Source organism: Trichechus manatus, unplaced genomic scaffold (assembly GCF_000243295.1).
Source record: "Trichechus manatus latirostris isolate Lorelei unplaced genomic scaffold, TriManLat1.0 scaffold00009, whole genome shotgun sequence".
Lineage (NCBI taxonomy): Eukaryota > Metazoa > Chordata > Mammalia > Sirenia > Trichechidae > Trichechus > Trichechus manatus.
In genome coordinates this window covers 29,165,152-29,175,142 of record NW_004443945.1, presented here as the reverse complement: position 1 = coordinate 29,175,142, position 9,991 = coordinate 29,165,152, and the positions used below count along the sequence as shown (strand labels likewise).

The window sequence follows — 9,991 nt, the reverse complement described above, 5'->3', positions numbered from 1 at the left end:
GATGAGTTTTGTTTTCTTTATGTTGAGGTGTAATCCATACTGAAGGCTGTGGTCTTTGATCTTCATCAGTAAGTACTTCAAGTCCTCTTCGCTCTCAGCAAGCAAGGTTGTGTTATTTGCATATCGTAGGTTGTTAATGAGTCTTCCTCCAGTCTTCATGCCACGTTCTTCTTCATACAGTCCATCTTCTCAGATTATTTGCCCAGCATACAGATGGTGAAAGGATACAACCCTGATGATCACTTCATAGTAAGTCATATATCTGTAAACTGGATGATGGTAAGTAACAATTTAATATTGAATTAGAATTTGTTACAGATATTTTAAAAGAGAGATGTGACAGTTGTATTTTAAAATGTCATTATTTATAATATTCCAGAAATTCCTGTATTTTATTTATTCTAAGTAGACATTTCAACATATCTGAACTTGGGATAAAAAAAGAGACAAACTTCACACTTGTATCTTTCCCATTTTAATGGTTTTTCTTCATTAAAAAAATCCTTTTTTAGTATTTGGTATGTATTTTATTTTGAACGTAAGTAAAATATAAATTATAACTAGAAAAAATATATTATTTTGCAACCAAAGATGCCTGTGGCAATCCTGCCTCTGCCATTCTGAAATGCAAAAAGTCTGTACAGCAAATGTTTTCCTGTAATTTTTGTATGAGATCACTGGGCAACAAAACCTGCCTGAGATAAGGTGATGTTATTTACACTCTTTATCTATTTCACTCAGTGTTTAAATATCGATACATTTTACTGCAAAAATATTAATATTTGATTACAGGGTCCTGGTTCAGACCCTGATGGGGGTGTTACATGACAAATGGTAAAAGGTAGCATATATTTATTTTTTTAAAAGGCTGGAACACATAGGGCCCCTAGAGTTTCAGATAAGGGTTTGCAGACCTGTACTAATATATTTTACTTACTTAGCTGCAGAAAATTCATGTTCTGTATTAATCCATTTATTGCATTATTCATTTTGCAGTTGGGAGTCTGCTCTCTGTTGGGTTAATGAAATGGAAATACAGAATAAAGCAAAACATATTCATATGGCTGAGGGCCACAGAAGCAGAAAGAACTGTTATAATTAAAAAAAACCAAGATCTTTAAATAGAACTCAGCTAACACATGACCAGTTTTTCTTTAGAATCAAATTTGTTTTGTCCAAAATAAAATCAAATGCTAAAAGCTTGCATTTATTATTAGAGCAATTTAAATTTGGGAACAACTGAGTGACAAAATAACTAAACAAACTGCACTGGAAAATTTAATCATTTGGGTCACCTCCCCCAAAACTCTCCCTGACTTCATATCCTTTATACTCCCCAACCCCCACAGCTCCTGCCCAAATAGTATAAATGGAATGTTTACAACTAAAGTAACATGAAGCATAGTACATCTTTTAGAAAGAGTGGACCCATTCTACAGAAATTTTCTAAAATAGAAACAATACACCTTCCTCATTGTTGAAAATGTTATATTCGTACAATCTAAAAATGTCTCTATTGTTCAATGTAATCTCTAACAGCCCACAAGAACCAAAACTATGGTAACTGTTAAAATTAAAATCACAACAGTAAGCAAGTGAATAATAGAAGGATTATTTTTAAATGATTTAACAATTAGTTTAACACTGAAAATAAACAGAAATAAAAAAAATAAACATCTAAAGCAGAACACTGGGCTAGACAAAAAGGAGGGGGGAAATTACCTTCCCTTCTTCATAGTCCTGTGCCTATTCACTGTTGCAACAGTTCTGAAAGAGAAAATTCATTGTAATAAAATAAAAAGCAAACTCCTCCTAGAAAGGAAAAGATAAATCCATATAGTTTTATATTTTTTATTGGTCTTAGAAAAAAATCTAGGAGGAGCAGAGGGTAAACAAGTACTAAGTCAATGACCAAACGCTAATGAAGCTACTGTTGGCTGCTGCAATACCTTCAGTCACCTTTCTTTCTGCTCTACCTTCAGAAGGAAAACACACAGCAAGGGATGTCCAGCCCAATGCTCACCTTTCCCCCTCATCATGTCCAAAAACATACTCTGAGGAAGGCCGTCAAAAGAGTCAGCCCTGGGACTTTTAATCAGTAGTAAAAAGAAGTATTGGCATAACGTCATCTTTACAAGAATATCTTGCAACTGCTAAAGCTTTATGCTTAAATTAATAAATTACAATATCATATTGTGTCATATGATAACATGTGTACGTGAGATGAAGTCTCACCATCCTCGCTTCTAAGGAGCCTTCTGGCTGTACTTCTTCCAAGACAGATTTGTTCGTTCTTCTGGCAGCCCATGGTAATTCAATATTTTTTAACAACACCATAATTCAAAGGCATCAATTCTTATTTATCCATTCATTGTCCAGCTTTTGCATGCATATGAGACAACTGAAAATACTATGGCTTGGGTCAGGCGCAGTTTAGGCATGTTATCAGGAGGGACCAGTCCCTGGAGAAGGACATCATGCTTGGTAAAGTAGAGGGTCAGCAAAAAAGAGGAAGACTCTCAATGAGATGGACTGACACAGTGACTGCAACAATGGGCTCAAACACAGCAACGATTGTGAGGATGGTGCAGGACCCTGCAATATTTCATTCTGTTGTACACGGAGTGGCTATGAGTCAGAACCAACTGGACAACACCTAACAACAACATTGTGTTATACATTCATATACATTATATCATTTCCCACTCACAACAGCATTCTGAGGTAGGTAAATCAAGGATTTTTTTTCCTTTAATTTTAAGAGATAAGAAAACAGGGGAACTGAGAGATGAAGTGACTTGTCCAAGCATACATGTCTTGTAAGTGGCGCAAATGAGTGGAAGTAGAACCTATGTTCTCAGAGTACAGTGGTGGAGAGTGTGGACTGTGGATCCAAAATGTAAAGGTTGGAATCTTGACTCTACCTTTTCCGAGCTGTATAATCTTGGGTAAGTGGTTTAACGTCCCAGTGCTGTAAACACGGATTTTGGATGGGTTGTTTAGGGGATTAAATGTGTTAATATATGTAAAGCACTCTAACAGTAGTCAGGTGTTTGCTCTTATTCACTCCCCATGTAACAGTAATTCCTAATGTCCTGATTTTAAGTGAAAGGAAAAGTCAACATTTTTTCTTCTAGTTGATACTGCTCATCTAATCTCCCTTAAACTAATACGACAGTAACATTCTACAGGAAGGGAATAATGTGTGGGAAGCAGCTGTCCTGTGAAGGTACTAAATGAAGAGGGCAAAAAGGTAATCACTCATCAGTGATAACTTATCAGAGGCCAAAAAGCCACCTGCTCTCAGAATGTAAATAGGCAGCCTGATGGCTCTATGATTGTTCTCACCACATCCTCCCAACCTGTTACCCTCAAATCAATTCTGATTCACAACGACACTACAGGACAGAGTAGAACTGCCCCATAGGGTTTCCAAGGAGTGGCTGGTGGATTCAAACTGCCAACCTTTTGGTTAGCAGCTGTAGCTCTTAACCATTGTGCCACCAGGGCTTCCCACACCTTCCCAGTCCCCTTAAACTGTTCTTTATTGCACTTGTTAAACTACTTCTTACATTCTCCTCTTCTGCCTGGATATAACTACAAAGTGGGTCCTCTTCTGCTTCATTGATGTCCAGTGATTGATATGCAAAGGTAAAGCGCTCAACGGCCTTGAAAACCTCGTGGAGTACAGTTCTACTCTGCACACATGGGGTTGCCGTGAGTTGGAAGTGACTCGACAGCAACTAACAACAACAGCAATTAGAAATAAAATACATTTTAGAGTTGTTACAGGGTTTGTCGTTGTTGTTGTTAGGTGCCGTCATGATAATGGTGAAAAGACTGAAGTTGTCAAGAATTTCATTTTACTTGGATCCACAATCAATACCCATGGAAGCAGCAGTCAAGAAATCAAATGACATATTGCACTGGGCATATCTGCTGCAAAAGACCTCTTGAAAGTGTTAAAAAGCAAATATGTTATGAGGTTTAAATGGATTATTATGTATACAGCTCTTTAAAGTGCCTGGTAATACCATATAGATGTTAGTTACTATTAGATGCCCTCTTCCTTACTCTCACCCACTGATCCCTTGGATTCAGATCAGCTACACACTCCACATCCCTGCTTATAACTGTTTTCACCATATTAACATAATATCTAAGGGGCAGCGCTGTGGACCCACGGGTCTGACCCCCAAATTATCCCAGGTCTTCTGAAAGGCTGATCTGAGGGAGAAAGTTTGGAGAGACTCTGGTCTGCCATCTCTGGCCCTGGGTATGGGACATTTGGGATATTTGGAAGTGGCTACAAGTTCTTGGTATAAACCTAGTCCCTGTCTTGGTGGAAGAGGCCTCCTCTAATTTCTCTGAGGAGTGAAGAGGACTTGTTGAGGGCATTGGGGAAGGTGTGTTGTTAGCCTTCCTTTCTCTGCCTTCCCATTCCACCCTACGCCTGCATGCTCCCATTATCAACCACATTCTTAAGTTTTCTAAGTTTTCATTTGAATTGTTTCATTCCTGATCTAGCTTAGCTAGTCATTAAGTTCTTATTTGCACAATTATGAGACTGATTTTTTCTAAAAAAATATGGGAAATCTGGTTCTTAACATTTCCCTTTAAATAATTTTTTCCAGCTGGTATTTCTGTGTCTACATTTCCAGATCAGATAAGTTATTCTTAAGATACCCTGTTTAAGTAAGACAACATCACATCCTCAAGCTCATTAAATGAGTTCAAATTTGTTTGGTTACAGATAAAGAGCTTGTTTTTCTGGTAAGGAATCACTTACCTAAAATGAACTCCCCTCTTAAAGTAGTGGCCAGCCTGATTTTAATATAATCTGTGAACATTGTGGCATTTATCAGGACACAACATGGAGGATAAAAAACACACAAATGAATTCAGAATGGAATTTACCAGCTTTAGATGTTTTAGTTAAGTCCCACATTTTATGCTTCAATGTTTAACAGGAGAAAATATGGTTAAATTAAAAAAAAAAAAAAAAGATATAATGGTATACTATTTAGGAAACTATTTAAAATAATATTTCTAAGAATATTTAATGATAGCAGGATTTTACTTTTTTAAAGCATTTAAATAGCTAATTCTTTTTTAATAATATTTTCTTGTATTTTTGGTGAAAGTTTCCACAGCAAATTAGGTTCCCATTTAACGATTTCTATACATATTGTTTGGAAATTTGGTGATGGATTAGTTAAGCACTCAGCTGCTAACTAAAAGATTGGCAGTTCAAATCCACCAGCCAATCCTTGGAAATCCTATAGGGGCAGTTCTGATCTATCCTATAGGGTTGCTATGAGTCAGAATCGACTCGACGGCAATGGGGTTTTTGGTATACATATTGTTCAGTGATAGTGGTTACATTTTTTACAGTGTGCCAACATTCTCATTATTTCCATTCTGGTTGTTCAAGTTCTAGTAATCTAGCTGACAGCAGGATTTAAAAAATGTCAGTGTATGTATCCATATGTATATTTATTTGTACATTAAAAAAGGGAATATACTAAAATATTAACTGTGGTTTCATTAAGTGGTAAGATTCTTATAACTCTTATTATCTTTTTTTTACAGAAATATATACCCTTTTTCTAACTATTCTGTGATGGCCAGCTATTACTTCTAAATCAGAAATTCAAACTTTTTTTCTAAATATTCTGTGATGGCCAGCTATTACTTCTAAATCAGAAATTCAAACTTTTTTTTTTTTAGAGAGGGTTGGCAGCTTAAACATGTTTGGAAATCATTTAGATATAAATGCCTTAAAAACATTTCAGATATTTAATAAATGCAAAATACCTATTCCTAATACCAAAAACCCAAAACCAAACCCATTGTCGTCGACTCAATTCTGACTCATGGCGACCCTATAAGACACAGAAGAACTGCCCCATAGGGTTTCCAAGCAGTGGCTGGTGGATTTGAACTGGCGATCTTTTGGTTAGCATCATAGCTGTTAAACACTGTGCCAGCAGGGCTCCTATTCCTAATAATGTTCATTTAAAAAAAAAAATCACTAAACTGCAGGTATCTGGAATATCCTGTTTTTCCCCTTTTAATTGTTGTCAATGTCTTTGGGTATAATAAGAAATTTATACTTTTCAAATTCTATTCACTTTAGCTTATGTTAAAGTGAGTTAAATATAATGAAGACACAAAGTCTTGAAATTGGAAACATCAGAGATCATTGGAAGCTCCATCCAACAGAGATTATTTTCCACAACATGCTAAAGGCTGGTTGTTCAGTTCTGCCTTAAAACTACCTCATGAAGCAGGGAGCTCACCCCTTTCCAAGGAAGCACATTTGAATGCTGGCCAGTGCTAGTTATTACTTCTAACATTATTTCTATTACTACTGCTTCCACTGTTGCTGCTATTACTATTAACTATATTATATTTACATAGAACTTCTACATATATTATCTAATTTAATCTTTATGAAAATCCTTTGAAGTAGGGAGACCAAACATTTTTATCCCCATTTAATGACATAGAAACAGAATCTGAGACGTTAGGTAGTTTGTCTAAGACCATGTCATGGACTGAAGTGTGTTCCCCAGAAATACATTTATCAATTTGGCTAAACCATGATTCCCAGTATTGTGTGATTGTCTACCATTTTGTCATCTGATGTGAATTTTCTATGTGTTGTAAATCCTACCTCTATGATGTTAATGACAGGGGATAGGCTGCAGTTATGCTAATGAGTCAGGACTCAACTACAAGACTGGATTTTGTCTTGGGCCAATTTCTTTTGGGATATAAAAGAGAGATGCGAGCAGAGAGACAGGGGACCTCATACCACCAAGAAAGCAGTGCCGGGAGCAGAGCATGTCCTTTGGACCCGGGGTTCCTGTGCAGAGAATTTCCTAGTCCAGGGGAAGATTGAGAGAATAAACTTCTGTTTGTTAAAGCTATCCACTTGTGGTATTTTTGTTAAAATAGCACTAGATAACTAAGACAGACCACATAGTTAGCAAATGCTAGCCAACGACTGAACTAACATCCCCAGCCATTTCCTTCCACATTAGTTATGCTGCTGTTTGTTACAAACTTTTTTTTTTCTGAAACAAAAAAACTTGGAACTCTGCCTCACATTAATGTGAATCATCCTCCCACCACTTATCCCCTACCAAAAACTCCATTAATGTTTCAGGTCCAACTCCTTAGATACAGACTTTTAGAAGGAGCTTAATTAACTAATTTGTTCAGGAGGTTAAGAAGAAACCAACATGATACTATATCTGTTTGGACTGAGGTTAGCCAATAGCAATAGAAACCCAAAACAATAGCAGCTTAATTTACTCCTCTCAAATGAACAGAAATGTGGAGATAAGTGATAAAACGTTGGTAGCATCGCTTTACAAATATCGCACCATCTTTATTGCACCAGTGATGCTAGGAGTAATTAGTTGAGTGAACTCTTATATAGGGAACATATATCTGGTAAAGAATTTGTATCCAGAATCTAAAATAACCTTGCAACTTGGTAAGAAGAAAACAAATAACCCAAAAAAACAACAGGCAAAAGATGTGAACAGGCACTTCACCAAAGAAGATACATGAATTTCAAATAAGCACATAAAAAGATGCTCAACAGCCATTAGTCATTCATGAAAAGCAAATGAACCATGAGATACCATCACATACAGCTAGAACAGCTAAAATTAAAAAGACTGACATCACCAAGTGTTGGTGAGGACACTGAGCAACTAAAACACTCATACATTGCTGGTGGGGAGGAAAAATGGTATAGCCACTTTAGAAAACTGTTTGAAAGGTAAACATACTCTTATGATATGACTCTGCAATTCTACTCCTAGATATTTACACAAATGAAAACATACATCTATACAAAGACTTGCATGTAAGTGTTACAGCTTTTAATTTTTGCTTTTATTCCTGATAGGCCCAAACTGGAAATGACCCAAATGTCCATTAATTGGTAAATAGATTGTAATACATCATAGAATTCTTTTCGGTAATAAAGACGAGGACATTCCAGAGAAAGAGGACAATTGGAACAAAGGCTCACTCAAGACAAGAAATAGCTTGGTGTATTGATATAACTACTAGGATTTAAGGGTTGTTGGAAGGTTAAGCAGGAGCTGTGGTGGTGCAGTCATTAAAGCACTCAGCTGCTAACCAACAGATTCGCGGTTCAAACCCACCACCTGCTCCACAGAAGAAAGATGTAGCAATCTGCTTCCATCAAGATTTAAGCCTTGGAAACCCTATGGGGCAGTTCTACTGTCCTATCTGGTTGCTATGAGTTGGAACCAACTCGATGGCAACAGCTTTTTCACAGAAGGTTAATTGTAAGGAAGCAAGGATGTGAAAATAGACCACATGCCTTGTTGGCAACGTTAAAGCTTAAAATTTATATTCTTGATAAAGGGGATAATATACCATTGGATTTGGGCAAGATAAGGCAGATAGATAAGGCACTATATAAAATAAATAGAAAAGAAAATATCAGAGCATGAATTGACATGCTGTCAAGGAATCCTAACCTGTGCAGGTAGGCTAAGGAATTAAAGACCTGGAAGAGAACAGTGGTATCCATTCAAATTTTCTAGTGGATATGATTTAAATATGTAAGATAAATGAGTTCCACAAGTGAGGGTCTATATAATTTCTGTGTGCTTGCATCAGATATACAGTTCTCTTTCAAGTTTACACATTATTAAAGTCAGAGAAGTAGTGACTGGATTGATACTGTCAGAAATATGCCTTTTCAAGTAATCAAGAGATTTTGTGGAATTAATGTTAATTTTTCTCTCAATGTTTGGTAGAATTCACCAGTGAAAGCCATCTAGGCTTGGATATTTCTTTTTTGGGAGTTTTTAAATTCCAAATTCAATTTCCTTACTAGTTACAGGGCTACTCAGATTACCTATTTCATATTGGGTGAGTTGTGGTATTTTTTGTGGGGGGAGAAGGCGGGAATTACTCCACTTCATTTAAGGTGTCAAATTTATGTGTATAGAGTTGCTCATAGTATTCCCTTATTATTCTTTTGATGTCTGAAAATCTTTAGTGATATCCCATTTCATTCTTGATAGTGGTAATTCATGTTTTGTCAGTCTTGCTAGAACCTGTTGCCGCTGAGTCGATTCATAGCGACCTTATAGAACAGAGTAGCACTGCCCCATTGGGTTTCCAAGGAGTGGCTGGTGGATGTGAACAGCCTGCCTTTGGGATAGCAGCTGAGCTCTTAACCACTGCGCCATCTGGGCTCCTTTGGAGAGAATTTAAGGAAGTAGCTACATTTTTAAAAAGAGTAGTCTTGCTAGAGGTGTGTTAATTTTATTGACTTTTTTGAAGGTTAAGTAGGTAAAGTAGGGAAAAGGGACTTTCATCCCTGCTGGGTGCTATTAAGGATCCCACTCCCCTCTCCCATGGTTTTAGAGGAGACTGTATGGGGCATCTGCTCGGACTTCCACCTCAACCCAGCAGTAATGAGTCACTCTTGCCCCTTCCAGCCAGGGAAGTACCAGCGGAGGCCTAGTGGGAAGCTAAAACTCCCACCTCCATGCAGTAGAATCAAGGAGCTACCCACCCTCAATGTCAATAGAGGCCTAGTATGGACCCTGGGCTTCTACACCCATCTAGCAGTAACAAGATAGCACCTTTCCTTCTCTGGATGGAGTGTTGTCAGAGGAAGCCAGCTAAAACAGACTGAATAAGATCCAGAGTCTCATAATACCTAAACTGTCCAGTTTTCAATCTAAAATGACTCATCATACCAAGATTTCAGGAAAATATCAAACTTTATGAAGATAATCTTGATATCTCTTGTTTTGTTATGGCATCACTAGGAATACCAATTTTTGGATGAAGTATATGTATTTTGGATGAAGCATTTTGACCTTGGGTTATATTCTTGTGTATATTATGAGATGCCTCAAATATATATATATATTTTAATGGTATATATAAATATGGCGTAGTGGTTAAGAGTTTGGCTGCT

General features: G+C 36.9%; 1 long non-coding RNA gene across 1 annotated transcript in view; it reads right to left on the bottom strand.

Annotated features, from left to right (window-relative positions):
* Nucleotides 1–123: 123 nt before the first annotated feature.
* Nucleotides 124–9,991, bottom strand: part of LOC111819478 (uncharacterized) — a 17,503-nt gene continuing 7,635 nt past the window's right edge. The window contains exons 2-4 of the long non-coding RNA XR_002823088.1: nt 1,723–1,767; nt 938–1,011; nt 124–269 (exon numbers count right to left, since the gene is read on the bottom strand). This is a non-coding gene — a long non-coding RNA (uncharacterized LOC111819478). The remainder of the gene's footprint in view (nt 270–937; nt 1,012–1,722; nt 1,768–9,991) is intronic.